The sequence below is a fragment of the Pseudophryne corroboree genome, chromosome 1, assembly GCF_028390025.1.
Source record: "Pseudophryne corroboree isolate aPseCor3 chromosome 1, aPseCor3.hap2, whole genome shotgun sequence".
Taxonomy (NCBI): Eukaryota; Metazoa; Chordata; class Amphibia; order Anura; family Myobatrachidae; genus Pseudophryne; species Pseudophryne corroboree.
In genome coordinates, this window is record NC_086444.1 from 195106868 (window position 1) to 195128481 (window position 21614).

The window sequence follows — 21614 nt, forward strand, 5'->3', positions numbered from 1 at the left end:
AGAATATTTATGTGTAGGGAAGTCTCCTGACTTGTCCATAGTCCTTGGAAGTTTCTTCCCTGTGTGACTGCCCCCCAACCTCGCAGGCTGGCATCCGTGGTCACCAGGACCCAGTCCTGTATGCCGAATCTGCGGCCCTCTAGAAGATGAGCACTCTGCAGCCACCACAATAGCGACACCCTGGTTCTTGGAGACAGGGTTATCAGCCGATGCATCTGAAGATGCGATCCGGACCACTTGTCCAACAGATCCCACTGAAAGATCCTTGCATGGAACCTTCCGAATGGAATTGCTTCGTAAGAAGCCACCATCTTTCCCAGGACTCGCGTGCAGTGGTGCACCGACACCTGTTTTGGTTTTAGGAGGTCTCTTACTAGAGATGACAACTCCTTGGCCTTCTCCTCCGGGAGAAACACTTTTTTCTGTTCTGTGTCCAGAACCATCCCCAGGAACAGTAGACGCGTTGTAGGAACCAGCTGCGACTTTGGAATATTCAGGATCCAGCCGTGCTGTTGTAGCACTTCCAGAGCTAGTGCTACTCCGATCAACAACTGTTCCCTGGACCTCGCCTTTATAAGGAGATCGTCCAAGTACGGGATAATTAAAACTCCCTTTTTCCGAAGGAGTATCATCATTTCGTCCATTACCTTGGTAAATACTCTCGGTGCTGTGGACAGACCAAACGGCAACGTCTGGAATTGGTAATGACAGTCCTGTACCACAAATCTGAGGTACTCCTGGTGAGGAGGGTAAATGGGGACATGCAGGTAAGCATCCTTGATGTCCAGTGATACCATGTAATCCCCCTCGTCCAGCCTTGCAATCACCGCTCTGAGCGATTCCATCTTGAACTTGAACCTTCTTATATAAGTGTTCAAGGATTTTAAATTTAAAATGGGTCTCACCGAACCGTCCGGTTTCGGTACCACAAACATTGTGGAATAGTAACCCCGTCCTTGTTGAAGGAGGGGTACCTTGATTATCACCTGCTGAGAATACAGCTTGTGAATCGCCTCCAGCACTGCCTCCCTGTCCGGGGGAGCTGTCGGCAAGGCAGATTTGAGGAAACGGCGAGGGGGGGAGACGTCTCGAATTCCAGCTTGTACCCCTGATATACTACCTGTAGAATCCAGGGATCCACCCGTGAACGAGCCCACTGGTCGCTGAAGTTCTTGAGACGGGCCCCCACCGTACCTGGCTCCGCCTGTGGAGCCCCAGCGTCATGCGGTGGACTTAGAGGAAGCGGGGGAGGACTTTTGTTCCTGGGAACTGGCTGTATGTTGCAGCTTTTTCCCTCTACCTCTGCCCCTGGGCAGAAAGGACGCGCCTCTAACCCGCTTGCCTTTCTGGGGCCGAAAGGACTGTACCTGATAATACGGTGCTTTCTTTGGCTGTGAGGGAATATGGGGTTAAAATGCTGACTTCCCAGCTGTCGCTGTGGAAACGAGGTCCGAGAGACCATCCCCAAACAACTCCTCACCCTTGTAAGGCAAAACTTCCATGTGCCTTTTAGAATCTGCATCTCCTGTCCACTGCAGAGTCCACAATCCTCTCCTGGCAGAAATGGACATTGCTTTTATTTTAGATGCCAGCCGGCAAATATCCCTCTGTGCATCTCTCATGTATAAGACAGCGTCTTTAATATGCTCTACGGTTAGCAATATAGTGTCCCTATCTAGGGTATCAATGTTTTCCGACAGGGAATCTGACCACGCAGCTGCAGCACTGCACATCCATGCTGAAGCAATAGCCGGTCTCAGTATAATTTCTGAGTGTGTATATACAGACTTCAGGATAGCCTCCTGCTTTCTATCCGCAGGCTCCTTTAGGGCGGCCGTGTCCGGAGACGGTAGTGCCACCTTTTTTGACAGACGTGTGAGCGCTTTATCCACCCTAGGGGATGTCTCCAAACGTGACCTGTCCTCTGGCGGGAAAGGGTATGCCATTAGTAACTTTTTAGAAATTACCAGTTTCTTATCGTGGGAAGCCCACGCTTCTTCACACACTTCATTCAATTCATCAGATGGGGGAAAAACCACTGGTAGCTTTTTCTCCCCAAACATAATACCCTTTTTTGTGGTACCTGGGGTAATATCAGAAATGTGCAACACATTTTTCATTGCCGTAATCATATAACGAATGGCTCTATTGGAATGTACACTAGTCTCATCGTCGTCGATACTGGAGTCAGACTCCGTGTCGACATCTGTGTCAGCCATCTGAGGTAGTGGGCGTTTTAGAGCCCCTGATGGCTTTTGAGACGCCTGGGCAGGCACGGGCTGAGCAGCCGGCTGTCCCACATCTGCTATGTCGTCAAACCTTTTATGTAAGGAGTTGACACTGTCGCGTAATTCCTTCCACATGTCCATCCATTCAGGTGTCGACCCCGCAGGGGGTGACATCACATTTATCGGCACCTGCTCCGCCTCCACATAAGCCTCCTCATCAAACATGTCGACACAGCCGTACCGACACACCGCACACACACAGGGAATGCTCTGACTGAGGACAGGACCCCACAAAGTCCTTTGGGGAGACAGAGAGAGAGTATGCCAGCACACACCAGAGCGCTATATAATACAGGGATACACACTACACACAGTGATTTTCCCCCTATAGCTGCTATAATACACAATTTGCGCCTAAATTTAGTGCCCCCCCTCTTTTTTACCCTATTGAGCCTGGAAACTGCAGGGGAGAGCCTGGGGAGCGTCCTTCCAGCGGAGCTGTGAGAGGAAATGGCGCCAGTGTGCTGAGGGAGATAGCCCCGCCCCCTTCACGGCGGACTGCTCCCGCTTTTTTCAGGAAATTTATGGGAGGGGATTTTACACATATATATATACACTTACTGACTATATTATGTGTTGTTTTGCCAAGTTAAGGTATTTATATTGCAGCCCAGGGCGCCCCCCCCCCCCCCCCCCCCCAGCGCCCTGCACCCATCAGTGACCGGAGTGTGTGGTGTGCATGGGGAGCAATGGTGCACAGCTGCAGTGCTGTGCGCTACCTTAATGAAGACCGGAGTCTTCAGCCGCCCATTTTCTGGATGTTCTTTTTGCTTCTGGCTATGCAAGGGGGACGGCGGCGCGGCTCCGGACGACAGAGGCTGGGCCTGTGTTCGATCCCTCTGGAGCTAATGGTGTCCAGTAGCCTAAGAAGCCCAAGCTAGCTGCAAGCAGGTAGGTTCGCTTCTTCTCCCCTCAGACCCTCGCTGCAGTGAGTCTGTTGCCAGCAGATCTCACTGAAAATAAAAAACCTAAATATACTTTCTTTCTAAGAGCTCAGGAGAGCCCCTAGTGTGCAACCAGCTCAGCCGGGCACAAAATTCTAACTGAGGTCTGGAGGAGGGGCATAGAGGGAGGAGCCAGTGCACACCAGGTAGTCCTAAATCTTTCTTAGTTGTGCCCAGTCTCCTGCGGAGCCGCTATTCCCCATGGTCCTTACGGAGTTCCCAGCATCCACTAGGACGTCAGAGAAATACCCGTTCCAGACTGATTTCAATCACCAACAACGTAAATGAATAAAATCAGCAGGACAAACATACAGTACATGCAAAAGTACTGTGTGTAACCTGAGCCGTTGCCACTGATACTGGAGATTTTCCTTAAAGATACTGTAGGTTATTCAGGTTTGTTAGCAAACCAAAAAAGTATGCAATTGGGCAAAACCATGCTGCACTACAGGTGGTGCAGATGGAACATGTGCAGAGAGATTACATTTGGGTGGGTTATATTGTTTCTGTGCAGGGTAAATACTGGCTGCTTTATTTCTACACTGCAATTTAGATTTCAGTTTGAACACACCCCACCCAAATCTAAAGGGCCCTACAGACAGACATGGCGATATGCCGCCGAGTTGCCCGACCGCCAATACGGCAGACGGGTGACCCGGCGGCAGTGACGGGGGGAGTGAAGTTTCTTCACTCCCCCCGTCACTGGGCTCCATTAAACTGCAGGCAAATATCGACGAGATCGTCCATATTGACCTGCATGCACAGCCGACGGGGCTCCAGCGATGAACGAGCGCGGGGCCGCACATCGTTCATCGCTGGTGACTCCACACTGAAAGATATGAACGTTATCTCGTTCAATAATGAACGAGATCGTTCATATCTTTCAGTTACATTGACAACACTTTAACTCTCTCTGTACATGTTACACCTGCCCCACCTGTAGTGCACATGATTTTGCCCAGTTACTAACTTTTTTGATTTGCTAACAAACCTGAATAACGCCCACTGTTTGGCCATGTGGTGGGAGACAGAAAATCAGTATTTGTCATCCTGACGCTCTCCTATTTTTTTTTATTTCTGATCAGTACATTATGGGCATAATAAATTCCTTCTAATTATGTTCTAACAAAGCATAAACAAGGAGAATAGTGCTAGGAGAAAGCCTTATAAGCCCTACACACTGGCCGACATCAGTCAAAGATATGAACGATCTCGTTCATAAATGAACAAGATAACGTTCATATCTTTGAGTGTGGAGGCTCCAGCGATGAACAATGCGCGGCCCCGCGCTCGTTCATCGCTGGTGCTCCGTCGGCTGTGCATGCAGGCCAATATGGACGATCTCGTCCATATTTGCCTGCACTGCTATGGAGCCGGGTGGAGTGAAGGAACTTCACTCCCCTCGTCACTGCCCCTCCGCCGCCAGGTCGCCCGTATCCGCCGTCGGGCAGCTCGGCGGCGGATCGCCCAATGTGTAGGGCCCATTACACAGACTGGAATACAGATTCTTTGTAGGTCACAGCTGCACTTAACTGTTTTTAACAAAATATGTGGCATTTAGATAATAATAAACCTTATCTGATAATCATTGTATTTCTTGGCACATTAGAATTAAACCATGTCCAAGGTCTTCTAAATCCACCAATCTGCTCTTTAACCAATGAGAGCGGGACTTTACATTTGATGATACATTTACATTGGTCAGGACTTTAAAGATGACCTACCACCAAGTTCAATGTAATTTGCAGACAGTTCCAGAGGGGCAAAGCATACGGAATTATCCATCAGCGAGACCTGTAAGAAAGCCAAACGGTTCACTTACCAGAGCCCTATTTATATCTGGATGTAGCAAAAGGTTTCCAAAGAAACCCTGGGTCTTACCTGCCCATGCAAAAAGAAACATATCTGCTTTGCACAGGAGCAGAATACATTTTGTAATGCGTGTGGGTAGTATAATAGTCTGGCACAGCCAGGCAGACGGGATGCCGGCTGTCAGTATACCGAAAGCAGCATCCAGTCTGCCGGAATACCGGCGGACTCGCTGTGCTCGCTACACATTGGGCCCGCTGCACACACCACGCAAAGGAGAGCAGTGCCCAGCTGTTACAGGCATCTTGCAACATTCAAAAGGGAACCAACTCCACTAATACGTGTACAATGACGTGACTTTCAGAGCCGTATTCACTTAGCCAAGGTTAATTACCATCGGCTATTTGATCCCCTGGGGCTATTCAACTAGACCAGTGATCAGACCGCAGGCTACAGTTAACGCAGAGTTCTGTACGAGCCTGAGGAGTCTTGAACAGACAGCCACATTAACTACCCTGATCGCGGGTGCCATGACCTAATAACACATACTGTAGGTCAGGGCACTTATTCCGGATTTTATGGGTTAACGCACACTAAATTAGACGATACCTCGCGTTAACCCACAGAGGAAAAGGGGCTCTAATTGAATAGCTACCACCCTTTTCCCCTCACAGTAAAATTACCGCTGCCAATTGAACGTAGTCTTTAGCCTAGCTAGATTTTACGTTTTGGTTGGAGAGGTCTTTAAATTAAAGCTTCTTTTTTAATATTTAAAATAGGATAAATAATAATAATAATAAAAATAATAATAATGCTATAATTAATATTAACCTAATTAATAAGTATGTAATTTAATTAATAGGTTTACAGTTCAATGATGTTTAAAAATCATTCAGAAGACTGATTGCCCATGGTAATGGAATAAAGTAAGACACAAAACTACATAATTACTCAACCTTTGACCGCCAGTGTTTAAAAGTATTTTTTTAAAGTGACCCTGTTTAAGTCCCTGTAATAAGGTTTGTCCTGTTTTCCAGCTCTTTTCTGTAAACAGTGTGAAAGGGCAATAGTTACAGTGTAATATTGCCTCTGCATTCTGAACAGATGAGAAGAACTCTATACTGTATATAGCTACTGTAATTTTCTAACCTTTGTTCACTTAACTCAATGTTGGGCACAGGGGCGCTTTAAGAGAGGAGGAGGCCCGTGTGCTGCCTCCTTTCGGGCCTTCTCCTCTCTGCAGGAGAGCTGTAGAGTCTGAGCACTAGAGGGCTCAGACTCTACTGTGCATGTGCAGTTCTCCGGGAAAATGGTGCAGCGGCCATTTTCCAAGAGATTTCTCTACTGCGCATGCGCAGAACTCCATGAAAATGGCCGCTGTGCCATTTTCACTGGGTTTTATCAGCGTCGGTGAAGTCGGTGCGGGACTCCGGAGGGGTGAGTATTAAAAAAATGGGTGGGGTGTGTGCAGTCTGGGACCCCTCTGGACTCAGGGGCCCGTGTGCACCGCACACACTGCATCCATTATAACGCCAGTGGTTGGGCAAACAAATTCTATCCAAATTCAACCTGAAATGCATTACTCATTCCTAAAACTCTTCCACATAAAGAAACAACTGTTCCCTTCCTGCTAGACCACATCATAGGCATGAAAACATAACCAGATTACTTAACAGAAGGAAGAAGGGGGGGGATGTTAAAAAAAAAACAAAACACCTGAACTAAAAGGTGTTCATGCTAATAAAAACACGTGTTATGTATTCAATATTATCTGAATATTCTGGTTTATCCACATAAAAAAAATGAAAGTACCTGTAGTTCATTTTCACGTTTTAAAAAACAGTATCTTACTATTGAAAGTCAAGGAATACAATAATTATATTTTGTGTTCTGTGCCCATTTCCAGACATAAAGTTGGGAGAAGTTTGCATCACGGCACCCTAGAGCATCAGAATTTTTATTCACAGCAACCCTAGGCCAAAAGTTTTTTATCAAGACATTTAGAAAGAAATATTACATTAAGTAAATTGTGTTTATGTCATCCTTAGGGCCAGTTATGTGGTATGGGACAGGATTTGCTTCCGTTTGTCCACATATTTTATGATTGGCAGCCACCGGCACTGATTTGCCTATTACAATTAATTTGAATTGGTTCTAGACCACCAATCCAATGCACCCATGCAAGTGCCCTGAGGCACCCCAGGTTGCCTAGGCACACAGTTTGAGAACTGGTGTAAGTTATTATGTAGTTGAGCATAGTTATTATGTAGTTGAGCATATTTCTTATGGATGAATAACCTCTCCCAATCGGATTGTTAGTGGAAGATGCAATATGTACATTATCAGCACAACAAGTGATCAACCATTCCCCACGACACACCTAACAACTACTTGCTACTCATATCGGAACCTCTGCAAAAAAAGGAAGAGTAGGTGAGGAATGAGAGGTGGAAACAGTAGTGAAAAGTTTTTAATAGTGTGTAAAAGAAAACTGTAAAATACAATACTGAACCCAGTGAAGAGCAACTGGATATACTTTACTTCAAGAATGTAAAAAAAAAAAGCACACAAACTACCACGCCACATCCACATCCCTCATCCCAAAATAGTCCCACATGCGACTCACACCTCACACTTGCTCCAAATAGACTAATAAACCCTCAAAACCACCTGGTCTCAAAATAATCCAAGTCTTCAGACCCCACATATGCTGTAAAACTCCCCCATAAGCCACTAACATCCCCCACCACCACCACCATGCACACACACATACTGCTAACATGCTATATGGACCTCCTTACATACCCATCAGACATCCTTAACACTATACCCTTTTTAAAACTACAGTGGAGACCTATAGACAGATGGGTGGGGGGGTGATGCTATAGGTACAACAAAACTACAGGGAGGGTGGCTCAGTATCATAAATTGTCAAAGGGCTCATGACATGGAAAAAACCCCAAAACCTCACCTGGGATAACCCGTAGTAAGAAACAGCGAGTGAAAACTAGTGTTTACAAACTCTATAATAGGGTCTCTCATTTATTATGAAACAACTGTATATGTGACGGTAACTGTTCACCAACTAACCCCCTAAATTGTCCATTTATACTAAGTATACACTATTGTGTATAATAATTAAAGTGGTATTGGCCCTACACACTGGACAATAATCTTAGAACCATATTGTTGAGAAATGAACGATATATCATTCATACCAATTAGTGTGGAGGCACCGATGATAAGTGATGCGCGTCTCCGCTGTTGTTCATTGTTGGCTTTTCATTGTTTTTCAATGCAAGCCAATTTGGACGATACCTATAATCATTCATATCGATCATCGTTCAAATTGCACTAATCGTCTAGTGTGTAGGGCCCAGTACCCTAATCTGAATGTATATCAACCCTTCTTTGTGAATTCACATTTTTTTTAAAAAGATTTTTTTTTTTATGTTTATTAAGTAACAATTTTTGGGGGAAGTTTTATTTAGTAGAAATAAACTAATTTCAAGTCACCATTTATTATTTTCAGAGCCCAAGCAATTACACTATGTTTAAAAGCCAACAATGTAATTGCTTATGTGATGTTGCCCTAGGAGAAGAACCTTTCACCATACTTGCCTACCTGACCCTCTCCATGAGGGAGAAAATTATCTGTTCCTGGACTTTCCTGGTGATGTATGATTACCATCACCTGTGGTGATATACACCCTTCTTATCAATTACCTAGCTCACCACAGGTGATGGCAATCATACATTACCAGGAAAGTCCAGGAACAGAGCCTTTTCTCCCTCATGGAGAGGGTCAGGTAGGCAAGTATGTCTTTCACCTTTGTTTAACTGGTTTTACTAACCATATTCTTTTCCTAAATCATAATCAGTTTTGCAACCTGTAGATTGGTTAGTAGTTAAAAACATATGAATATCCACACAGGTTTGCTTCTAAAATATTCTAGATTACATTTTAAAACAACTCTTCTTCCTCTGATCTGTGTTTCATATCCTCCTCCTCCTCACAACACTCAATCAGTGATCCTCTCAGGAACAGCAGGAAGACAGTGATCATGACGGATTACAGCTTTATGGTCTGTTTTATGTAGTTTCTGATTTGTTAAACTTTCTAGGTAAAGAGTTTCCAGATAACAGCTCAAAGTACTTTTCTTAAAGACTTTATTGTTACCTTCTCATAATTACGGATCACAAACTAGTTACCACCCCGTCATAATGACAGAACAACATAACAGTAATGTCAGCGCCAGCGGCTGTGCTCCCTGAATGGAGCAACAATTAAATTGCTGCATCGGGTGCAATCTAGTGGCTGCCGGCACGCAAAACACTTGAATTCTCCCTACAGAGGTTAGGAACATCACTAGCCTTTTATTATATAGGAAAGGAATCTGGGTGATGTGTAAAAATAGGATTTTAATACCTACCGGTAAATCCTTTTCTCTTAGTCCGTAGAGGATGCTGGGGACTCCGTAAGGACCAAGGGGTATAGACGGGATCCGCAGGAGACATGGGCACACTATAAGACTTTGAATGGGTGTGAACTGGCTCCTCCCTCTATGACCCTCCTCCAGACTCCAGTTAGAGAACTGTGCCCAGGGAGGCGGACATTTCGAGGAAAGAATTTATTGTTTAAACACGGTGAGTGTCATACCAGCTCACACCTCGAACATGCCGCAGAACGTGGCATTCAATAGAAACGCCAGTCAACGGCATGAAAAATATACAGCCATATGCTGAGAGAATATGTAACACAACCTGTGTGTCAACACAACCAATAACAAGATACCGCATGCCATGGCATGAATAACGTCAGCAACAGCCTGACTGAAAAGAAACACCACAAGAGTGTAACCATAACCAAGAACTGCAGACACAGTACGCACTGGGACGGGCTCCCAGCATCCTCTACGGACTAAGAGAAAAGGATTTACCGGTAGGTATTACAATCCTATTTCCTCAAACGTCCTAGAGGATGCTGGGGACTCCGTAAGGACCATGGGGTTTATACCAAAGCTCTAGACCGGGTGGGAGAGTGCAGACGACTCTGCAGCACCGATTGGGCAAACATGAGGTCCTCATCAGCCAGGGTATCAAACTTGTAAAACTTAGCAAAAACTTTGAACCCGACCAAGTAGCCGCTCGGCAAAGTTGAACCGCCGAGACTCCTCGAGCATCTGCCCAAGAAGAGCCCATCCTCCTAGTAGAATAGGTCTCCACTGACTGCGGTAACGGCAATCCAGCTGTAGCACGAGCATGCCGAATCGTATCACAGATCCAGCGTGTAACAGACTGCATAGAAGCAGGAGCCCCAATGTTGCTGGGAGCATACAGGATAAACAGAGCCTCTGTTTCCCCAAGCTGAGTGGATCTGGCGACATAAATATTCAAAGCCCTGACTACATCGAGAGACTTTGAAACAGCCAATGCTTAAATAACCACAGGCATCAAAATAGGCTTTTTTCTGTGAAACAGAGAAACCACTTTTGGCAGAACTATTTTCCGAGTCCTCAATTCCGCTCTATCCACATGGAAGATCAAATAGTGGCTCTCGTGAGACGAAGCCGCTACTTCCGACACCCGCCTTGCGGACACCAAGGCCAATAGTATGACCACTTTTCAAGAGAGAAATTTTAACACAACCTTTCATAAAGGTTCCAACCAGTGTGACATAAGAAACTGCAACACCACGTTCAGATCCCACGGTGTCAGTGGGGGCACAAATGGAGGTTGGATGTGCAGCACTCCTTTCACAAAAGTCTGAACTTCTGGAAAGGAGGCCAAGTCTTTTTTGAAAGAAAATTTATAAGGCCGAAAACTGCACTTAAATGGAGCCTAACTTTAGGCCTGCATCCACACCTGCTTGCAAAGAATGGAGAAAAACAACCCAGCTGAAATTCTTCCGTAGGAGCCTTCTTGGATTCACACCAAGACACATACTTCCTCCAAATATGGAGGTAAAGCTTCGCCGTTACTCATTTCCTAGCTTGAAGTAACGTGAGAAATGACTTCACCGGAAATACCCTTTCGGGCTAGGATATGGCGTACAAACGCCATGCCGTCAAACGCAGCCGCGGTAAGTCTTGATACACGCCCGGTCCCTGCTGCAACAGGTCCTCTCGTAGAGGAAAAGGCTATGGAACTTCTATGAGTAAGTCTTGAAGATCTGGATACCAAGCCCTCCTTGACTAGACCGGAACAATGAGGACCGCCTGAACCTTTGTTCTTCTTATGTTTTTCGGAAAGAGAGAAAGTGAAGGGAACACATAGACCGACTGAAAACACCCAAGGTGTCACGAGGGCGTCCTCTGCTATAGCTTGAGTGTCCCTTGACCTGGAACAATATCCCCGAGATCTCTCGTTGAGGCGAGATGCCATCATGTCCAATTGAGGCATTTCTCAAAGACTTGTCACTTCTGTGAAAACTTCGATGACGACTGCATTTCTCCTGGATGGAGATCGCGTCTGCAGAGGAAATCTATTTCTCCGTCGTCAACATCCGGAATGACTGCTTATATAGCGTTTACCTGCCTTTCCGCCCAGCGGAAAACTTTTGCGGCTTCTGCCATTGCCTCCTTTCTCCTTGTTCCGCCCTAGCGGCTTACTTACGCCACTGCTGTTAAGTCGTCCGACAGAATTAAGACGGGCAGATCACGAAGAAGATGTTCGTTGAAAATAGTTCTTAATTCAAGAATGCTTATTGCAGACAAACTTCTCAGCTTGACCTTTTCCCCTGGAAAGACTGCTCCCCAGCCTCGGAGACCTGCAACCATGGACACCCGGATCTAATCCTGGATCCCGAACCTTCGTCCCTCTAGGAGGCGAGAACTGTGCAGATACCACAGGAGCGATATCCTGGTCCTTAACATTATTTTCCGGTGCATGTGCAGGTGAGACCCGGACCACATGTCCAACTAGTCCCGTGAAAACCACTCTGGCATTTGACCTGCTCACCCAAAAGGCCTCTTAGGCCGCAACCATCTTCTTCATCAACGGAACATATTGATGGGTTGTCACTGCAAATCTAATCCGACTCTGGATTCTCAGATCTCTTTCCACAGGAAAAAACAACTCTCAACAGTTCAGTATCTAATCTTATTTCCACCTCCGACATCTGCGTCGTTGGGATCAACAGCGATTCTCTGTTGAAAAACTGTCAGAGAGAAACAACGGATTTGTACCACTTGTTTCTTGACCTCGCCGTAGTCAGGAGAGCGACCCAGTACAGAATAATAATGGCTATTACTATTGAAGGAAAACCATCATACTGCCATCACTCCGGTGAAATGGCAATAACAGTCCTGGCTAGCAAACCCAGGTAAGCTTAATGCGGATGAAACCGCATTTAAACCCCTTTCTTCTTTTACGGGTTGGAGATCCCTGGCCTGAGAGATTCCACCCTGTAGTGCAACTTCTTAAGTAGAAATATTTATTTATTTTTTAGGACAGGGACAGCAGGACACACATACATACATTTTTTTTTTTTTTAACACTGGTCCAAGTCCATTCCAGGACTGACTGAAGAATAGTAGACGAGTTCCCACCGGTGTGGGCTCCAGCAAGATAGACCCAGCGACATGCGGTGGATGTGGTAGAAACAGAAGACGATATCTGCTTCTGCTAACCTGAAAAGGCTGCAGACCTCTTACCTTTTCACCTTCCACTATCTGCAAAGAAAGGGAAAAAAGAATGGTATTCAACCGGTTAAAATGACTGCATCCCACAAGAGAATGCGTCATCAACCGTTGTGAGGGAATCTATCTCAAGAAGGTAGACCTACCAGTGGTATCTGCAGAGATTAACTTAACCAAGGCATCCCCAAACCGGTTACACCTTCCTAGGGAAGATACTCCAGTATCTCTCCGAGTCAGCCTCAGCATTCCCTTGGTGAATCCACAACGCCCTCCCAGTCGAGAGGGCCATGGAAGTGGCCCGCGAACCCAAGAGACCCATACCTCTTGTAGTCGCATGGCAGCCTGCTGCAATGTTCTAGAGAAGGCCCAACTTAAGAAATATTCCCTCTCTCTCTAGGGTAATTCTATCGGATGCCAAGGTAACCGACCATTTCTGAATGCAAGCACTCCCCCATGCGTATGTAATGCAAATATCATCAAAGCATAATTAAAATATCACTTAGCTTCCTGTATACGATCCTTTGTGACAGGGCCCCGTGCAGACCAGGGGTTAACTTTCACTTTATTCTATCCACGGCGGGAAAAGAATAAATACTCTGACTCCTCGTGAGGATTTGAGACCATCTCGTCACGGCTGACCTAGAGCTTTATCAACAGAGCGACCAGCACATGAGAAGGAATAACTTTACTTCAGCATTCATTAGAAATTGTAGTATGAACATACATATTTTAATACACACATACATACACACACATACACACACACACACACACACACAGGTTGAGTCTCCCTTATCCAAAATGCTTGGGACCAGAGGTATTTTGGATATGGGATTTTTCCGTATTTTGGAATAATTGCATACCATAATGAGATATCATGGTGATGGGACCTAAGTCTAAGCACAGAATGCATTTATGTTTCATATACACCTTATACATACAGCCTGAAGGTCATTGTAGCCAACATTTTTTTATAACTTTGTGCATTAAACAAAGTGTGTCTACATTCACACAATTCATTTATGTTTCATATACACCTTATACACACAGCCTGAAGGTCATTGTAGCCAATAGTTTTTTTATAACTTTGTGCATTAAACAAAGTGTGTCTACATTCACACAATTCATTTATGTTTCATATACACCTTATACACACAGCCTGAAGGACATTTAATACAATATTTTTAATAACTGTGTATTAAACAAAGTTTGTGTACATTGAGCCATCAAAAAACAAAGGTTTCACTATCTCACTCTTACTCAAAAAAGTCCGTATTTCGGAATATTTGGATATGGGATACTCAACATTATATATATATATATATATATATATATATATATATATATATATATATATATATATATACACACACACATACACACACACACACATATACACAAATATATGTATTTTGTCTGGAACAGCAGGGTCCCTCGTGACATTAATGTGTATGAACATGTACTGAATGCCCAAGTTGTGGATCGAACCAGGAAACCTTATGGTCGACATAACACATAGTATTCGTCAACAACAGGGAGTAGTAACCAGGCCAAATAACATTCTTGTGACCCCGAGGGGTCTGAGGAAAGTATATACACATAATTTTAATAACACTCCCCCACAAATACAACCACGTCTGTGCTCGCGCTACAGGCCAATGGAACCGTACCATACATATATAAAGGTATAGGTTAATTACATCATGTTAAATTACACCCAGTAATAACAGTTGGTGCCAACAGGGTCACCCACATACTACTGTGTCTCCCATACAGTGTTTACTTTGGAAATGCTTACAACTGCCGACCTGCTGACATTTCATCTACTGAATCAAGTACCATCAGGAGTCGGCAATGCCGACAGAGGGATTCCCATAGCTGTTTGCGGCAGAGCACTCACACATGTCGACACACGTGTACTAAAAAGCTATAATCGGTATATCTGACAGGGAAAACACAGAAACTTATTCATAACTCATTAAGTACACGCACATTATAGTATATAGTGCTACATTTCACCTATATTGCACTAAATCACTGTGCCTCCCTCGTTTTACACTGCTAGCTGCCTAACAGTGCTTTGGCGGGGTCAGCGTCTCTGTGAGGAGAAAATGGCGCTGTATCGAGTTGTGAGGGCTAAGCCACGCCCCCTCGGCACGCTTCAGCCCCGCTATTATTTTATATTTTTATACTGGCGGGGGTCCTTATACAGTGCCTATGCACTGTATACATCTTTTGCCAGGCTTATTGAAGAGGTATATTGCTGCCCAGGGCGCCCCCCCTGCGCCCTGCACCCTTGTAGTGCCGCTTGTGTGTTGAAGCAATGGCGTGCAGCGCGACTGCTGCGCTGTACCTCCGAGACTCTGAGGTCTTCTGCCATCACTGAAGTCTTCTGTTCTTCTAATACGCACCCGGCTTCTTTCTTCTGGCTTCTGTGAGGGGGTTGACGGCGCGGGAACAAGCAGGAGCTAATGGTGTCCAGTAGCCTAAGAAGCAGAGCCTTGAAACTCACAGAAGTAGGTCTGCTTCTCTCCCCTCACTCCCACGAAGCAGGGAGCCTGTAGCCAGCAGGTCTCCCTGAAAATAAAAAAAATTAACAAAGTCATTTCAAAGAAACTCAGGAGAGCTCCCCTAGTGTGTGTCCAGTCTCTCTGGGCACAGAGTCTAACTGGAGTCTGGAGGAGGGGCATAGAGAGAGGAGCCTGTTCACACCCATTCAAAGTCTTATAGTGTGCCCATGTCTCCTGCGGATCCCGTCTATACCCCTTGGTCCTTACGGAGTCCCCAGCATCCTCTAGGACGTTTGAGAAAATTAATTATTAAACCATGGCTAATAACCGGTATGTTAATTGCTATGAACAAAGAGTATACAAACTAGGCTGACCATATTATCCCTTTAAACTGAGACACTCATGAATTACACGGGTTCTGTGGTTGGTTGACTACAAGCCTGCATTTCACCTGGTTTTAAGCAGCCACAGAACCGGAGTAATTCAGGAGTATCCCAGATTAAAGAGATAATATGGTCAGCCTATACAAACAAATATCATTGTGACACACACTTTTAGGCTAGATACACACTATACAATTATCTGGCAGATCTAGCTGGTTGGAAAGAAAATCTGGTAATGGATGAGAGCAAAATACAATCTATCATTTGTCCCCAAACACTGGAAAACGAACAAAACTTGTTGCTCAAACAAATTGGTTAAACACAAATTTAACCAACTTGGATGAACGACTGTTTTTGACAGTTTTGCAGTGTTTGGGAGCAAATGGTAGATTGTAATTTACTCTCATCCATTACCAGATTTTCATTCCAACCAGCTAGATCTGCCAGATAATTGTATAGTGCACAGGTTCTCAAACTCAGTCCTCAGGACCCCACACAGTGCATGTTTTGCAGGTCTCCTCACAGAATCACAAGTGAAATAATTAGCTCCACCTGTGGACCTTTTAAAATGTGTCAGTGAGTAATTAATACACCTGTTCACCTGCTGGGTTACCTGCAAAATATGCACTGTGTGGGGTCCTGAGGACCGAGTTTGAGAACCTATGGTATACTATAGTGTGTACCATACTTGCCTACCTGACCCTCTCCATGAGGGAGAAAATGCTCTGTTCCTGGACTTTCCTGGTAATGTATGATTGCCATCACCTGTGGTGAGCTAGTTAATTGATAAGAAAGTTTTTTCACCACAGGTGATGGCAATCATACATTACCAGGAAAGTCCAGGAACAGAGCATTTTCTCCCTCATGGAGAGGGTCAGGTAGGCAAGTATGGTGTGTACCTTAACTGTGCCCCAGCAGAGATGTGTTCTTGTCCACAGACTCCGGAAGATTAAAGTTTAGCAATGCAGGGTGCAGGTCTCCCATAGCAGACCTCTGAGTTTTGTCTTTTTACCCAGATTATCAAGTGGGTGGCACACAGCAGCTATATGCAGTGTCAGCACTCGGGGTACCAGTGTATTATACTCCTGTCATATTACTGATGCACATAGCATTGCAGATTTCACTAAAACTCTCTGGCAGGACGCTTGGTGCACCTGAGCAGCAAAGTCCATGGCATGCCAAGCGGTGTATTTGGCACAATGTGAGGATAGGTGTATTGTGGGCACATCTGTACACAGGATGAGACAGCTAGCGGGGTAAGTGCATGGAATAACCTGATGTGGGACATGCACAGTTCTGCTGGAGCTCCTGGAAACAGGAGCGCATGATCACCATACCGTATACTAGGTGTACAGTGAACACCATATACACAACGTCTCCAAGCCAGGACATGGGATATACAGTAAGTAGCAGCCACAGGATATCAGTAATATAACTGTCCTATATTATACACACATACACAATGCTACCAGCACACTTGCTGCTACAGGATGTATGCTGTATATTCGCTGTAACCCCACCAGCACGTTATGGCACAGAGTGACAGAGCAGCAGCCAGCACCGGCCCGGCGGTCCTCCTGCCCACACTCTCTTCCTTACCTTCATCTCTTGGCCTCTGCTCTCGTTTTCGTAGGGCTCATCCCGGCCACCGTCCTAGCACAGGACAGGTGTCCCGCTTGCGCGCTCCCGTCGCGGTGGAACGTCAGGAACGAGTACGGGAACGAGCACTCCACACAGGCCACGTCCGCAGGCTGCTGCGCTCACATCCTCATTCTTGACTTGTGACGTCATATCGCAGGAAGGGCGACGGGTGCGATGTCACCATGCTTAGTGAGGGCGGCAGTGAGCGCCCTGCTTCATGCGTCAGATCTGATGTGTGCATATTGTCACCAGCTATTCTCTGTTCCCAGGGATGGTCCTAGGGTTTGTCCCTTCATATGTCTGTCATTGTAAATTCTAGTGTGAGTCACCCGCACAAGTGCAGTTATTCCTAATTTGCAGGGGCAGATGTGAGGGGGCACTGGCATCGGCATTACAATACTATAGACCTGATATGTCGGTCTGATCCGCTGGATCAAATGACATATCATCTAGTCCCTAGTGTGTACCCGGTAGATTCTAGATTCAAGTGGCCTAAGGGACCTTTTACGTCAGGGGGAGGAGCCACGACACAAGGGAGAGGAGCTAGGCCAGCGGGATAGGTCCTCTACTATCCACGCCACCAACTATTACCTTTAGTAATCAGGTGGCAAGCGAAGCGGAGCGAGCCACCGAGCCCGAAGCGTGGCGAGCTTACTTTTCGGGTACCCTGTTCGGCCGTAGCTCCTCCCCCTGGTGACGTGTCTCCTCCCCTAGTGACGTCAGAAGGTCCCTTCTCCCACTCCGATTTAGAACCAACCCTTACAAATTGGACACATATCACATGGTACATATGATGAGCATAGGTGTGCGCAGGGGGGGTTCCTGGTGCGCACAGGCACCCCTAATGTCTGGCACCCCGATCTCACATGCCTGATGCAGCGATGGCCAAGCAGGCTGATTACTGTCCCCTCTGCGCTGAACCCTGTGAGGACTGCATTACTGACTGGATGTCTGGGTTAATCAAGGGTGCCACTGCCACTGGCTTTCAAACTCCCGGCTCCACCTCCATGTACAAAAACAGCGTGATGTGACGTGAGTACGTCATGCTTCTCGCACGCCCACCCGTCACACCCGTCACATGCCCACCTCTCTCCTATGCTATACCCACGCCAGCCACTGATGAGGATCAGCATGCAGCCAGTGGTCCTCTTAGGAAGACAAATTCAATACTGGCAGGCGATCGGCAGCAGCTTTGACACGTTACTCGTTTTTCCAGCAGCAGCAGTACTAGTCTGCGACTGTCAGTGTCAGTGAGTTTTTGACTTGTAAGTAAGCTGCTGGAGCTTGCAGGGGAAAGAGAGGGGGAGCCAGACCAGGCTGAGGAGGAGCAGTGTAATTGCAGTGAATGCCATCAGGGCTGTTTGTTTGGTGCACACCACAACATCTGACAATGTATCTGCTTTATTAGGCTTGGTACAAGGGTGGATATTTTATATTGCGTTGACCGTCAATAGATGGTGCTAGACACACCCCTCCAACGGTGCACCCCCTAATAAAATGTGCTGCGCACGCCTATGATGATGAGGAGCTGTACATGTGGTACTGTTGCCAATTGTGCCTCTTAATATAGCAACTGCTTTGCATATGGTCGCCATTGGGACTTTTTAAATTAACCAAGTGCAATTGCAGCCAACTCTGGATCAGCCATGTGTTGCATATATGTATACATTTAGTTGGGTTTTCTCCAACTGCTTAAGATTTCTTTTAAAATTAAAAAAACATACAGGAAGGTTAATGTTGTCTTATAAGCACACCGGACAAAATAAAATGGAATGGGCGATTCGCCATGATGCACGGGACAGCAACACAAATTCAAATGACATATTTCCCCAAAATACCAAGATCTTAGTGAGTCTTCAGTTATAGGGTAAGGCATTGCTACTAAGTCATTAGGTTTTCATATAACAACAATTTAACAGACCAGTTTAAAAGGAAAGAAAAAATTAAAAGCGTGTGATGCACGGGACTTTATGTTCACTTTCTGGAGAATCACCCAAATGTGGAAAGACAAGTGGTATAAGTTCAACGACACAGGACGTGAACATGCATGTAGATAATGACACTATGGTCATTGTGAGTGTCTGAGGTATTGATTCAATGCCAATTTGTTGAGATATTGGGGGTCATTCCGACCCGATCGCTCGCTGCAGTTTCTCGCAGCGCAGCGATCGGGTTGGAACTGCGCATGCGCCGGTGCATGCCAGCCGTCGTTGCCTAGCGATTGCCTCTGAGGCAGAGGTGAGAGGGGGCTGGACGGCATCATTATGCCGCCGTTTAGGGAGCGCGGTCCGGCCAACACAGGTGTGGCCGGATCGTTGGGGGGTGAGCCGCAGCGGCTGCGTGACGTCACACGCAGCCGCTGCGGGCCGTGGAGCGACGAGTAGCTCCTGGCCAGCACGCTAAAGCTGCGCTGGTCGGGAGCTACTCTTGAAGTGCAAAGGCATCGCCGCTGTGCAAAGCCTTTGCACTTCTGCGGGGGGGGGGGGGGTGGAGGGGGCGGCACTGACATGCGGGCGGACTAGCCCTGTGCTGGGCGTCCCCCCGCATGTCAGTTTGAATGATCGTAGTCGTGCTAAACTTAGCACAGCTGTGATCAACTCGGAATGACCCCCCATTGTTTCTTCTTCAAGTGAAACCATGGGTCGTACATGTGACGTCACTGAGTGGCAAAAGGGAGTAATTGTATTTGGCCTACAGCACAGCCATAGCCTGGAGGAGGTGGCTGCATTTTTTGGTGTACCCTTGTAGACCATGAGTAGTTTCCATCTACGGTGGAAGAAGGATGGACACCAAAAATCTCAGCGGCGGAACAGTGGCTGAAAGGCTTGGATTGATTTGCAGAGCACCAAACTATTTATTTTACACTGGCCATTATGAATTTCTAGATGAGAGGATCATGCATAAAACATACCCATGAGCTTGCTCTTACATAGTAATTAATGAATCGTTCTTCAGCTCTATTTCTAAGCATGTACAGTATAGGAATTAATATCCTTAATTCACAGCCTTGATCGTGTATGTTTTTGACATTAGGGGGCTTATACAGAGTTCCTTGCTGCTGCGACTGCTTTAGCATCCTGTGACGCAGTCACACCTGCAACATAATAATAATAATTTTTACATTACAGGAATAGCACACAGTGGGGTGGAAATACGCTGTAAGAATTAAAAAAAAAACACATGGTAAGAACACATTTGCAGGTAATCAAAGGTAGAAGGAAAAATGTAATAACATTATTTTGACCAAATTATAAATGTCTTGGTCTCATGGGAGCAGTGCGGGTGTGTGTGATAATGTGGGGAGCACACTAATGTCCGATAGAAATGTCCCTGGTGTTCACCTACCTGCATAGGTTGAGGGGTAGGCCCGGGCAGTTCATTTGTTTATAGAAATATACACTTTCCTGCGCATGACTTTCTGGTACAAAACATGATTGGCTGGACATCTATCCAAGATGTTCTGCAGTAGTAAAATTTGCTGCTATAGAATTATTTTGAGCTGTTGAAGTGGTGATTCAGACTATAGGTCGACAGTGTCTAGGTTGACAGTCAATAGGCCGACCTCTTATGGGTGACATACATTAGGACAGTGGTTCCCAAACTTTTTTGAATCACGGCGCCCTAGAATATCAGAATTGTTTTCATGGCACCCCTGTGCCAAAAGTTTCTTATTGAGAAATTTAGAAATAAATATTAAATTACGTAAATTGTGTTTATATGTTATCCTTAGGTTCAATTGTGTGGTGAGGGACGAGATTTGCTTCTGTTTGTCCACATATTTTAGGATTGTCAACCACCAGCACTGCTTTTACCTATTACACTTACAATAAATAATTGGAATTGGTCCTGAACCACCAGTCCAAGGCACCCCTGCAAGTGCTCTGAGGCACCCCAGGGTGCCACGGCACACAGTTTGGGAACCTCTGCATTAGGACATTGACAAAAAGTTGACATGGACAAAAAGGTTGACACTGAAAAAGGATGACATGGACAAAAGGTCGACATGGCAATGGCCGACCCACATATGGTCGACACTTTTTTTTGGGGGGGGGGTTCTTGTTTTTGGACTTTTTCCATCCTTGAGTCGAGTGGAGCGAGACACCGTGCAGGAAGCGTGGCGAGCAAAGTGAGTTTGAGAGTTTCTACAAATTGTGGTCCCAGATGTAAAAACTATCCACACTAACACCAAAATGCAAAAAAAAAGTGTGTCGACCATTTTCGTGTTGACCTTTGTCTTGTCGACCTTTTGATCCTGTTGATCTTTTGTCCTTTTCCAGTGTTGACCTTTCATAGGTCGACCTTTTGTCCATGGCCACCTTTTGTTAATGTCGACCTAATGCATGTCTACCCTTTGGGGTCGACCTAATGACTGTCGGCCTAGACATTGTAGATCTTGTAC

At 45.8% G+C, this 21614-nt stretch overlaps 1 protein-coding gene across 3 annotated transcripts in view; it reads right to left on the reverse strand.

Annotated features, from left to right (window-relative positions):
* The window catches only part of LYSMD3 (LysM domain containing 3), a 38566-nt gene extending 21148 nt beyond the window's left edge, over positions 1 to 17418 (reverse strand). For 2 of the 3 annotated variants that reach the window (XM_063964001.1, XM_063964000.1), the window contains exon 1: positions 17174 to 17418. The gene's annotated coding sequence lies outside the window, so the exon portion shown is untranslated. The remainder of the gene's footprint in view (positions 1 to 17173) is intronic. The other variant, XM_063963998.1, reaches the window with a different exon arrangement.
* Between the last annotated feature and the right edge of the window lie 4196 nt (positions 17419 to 21614).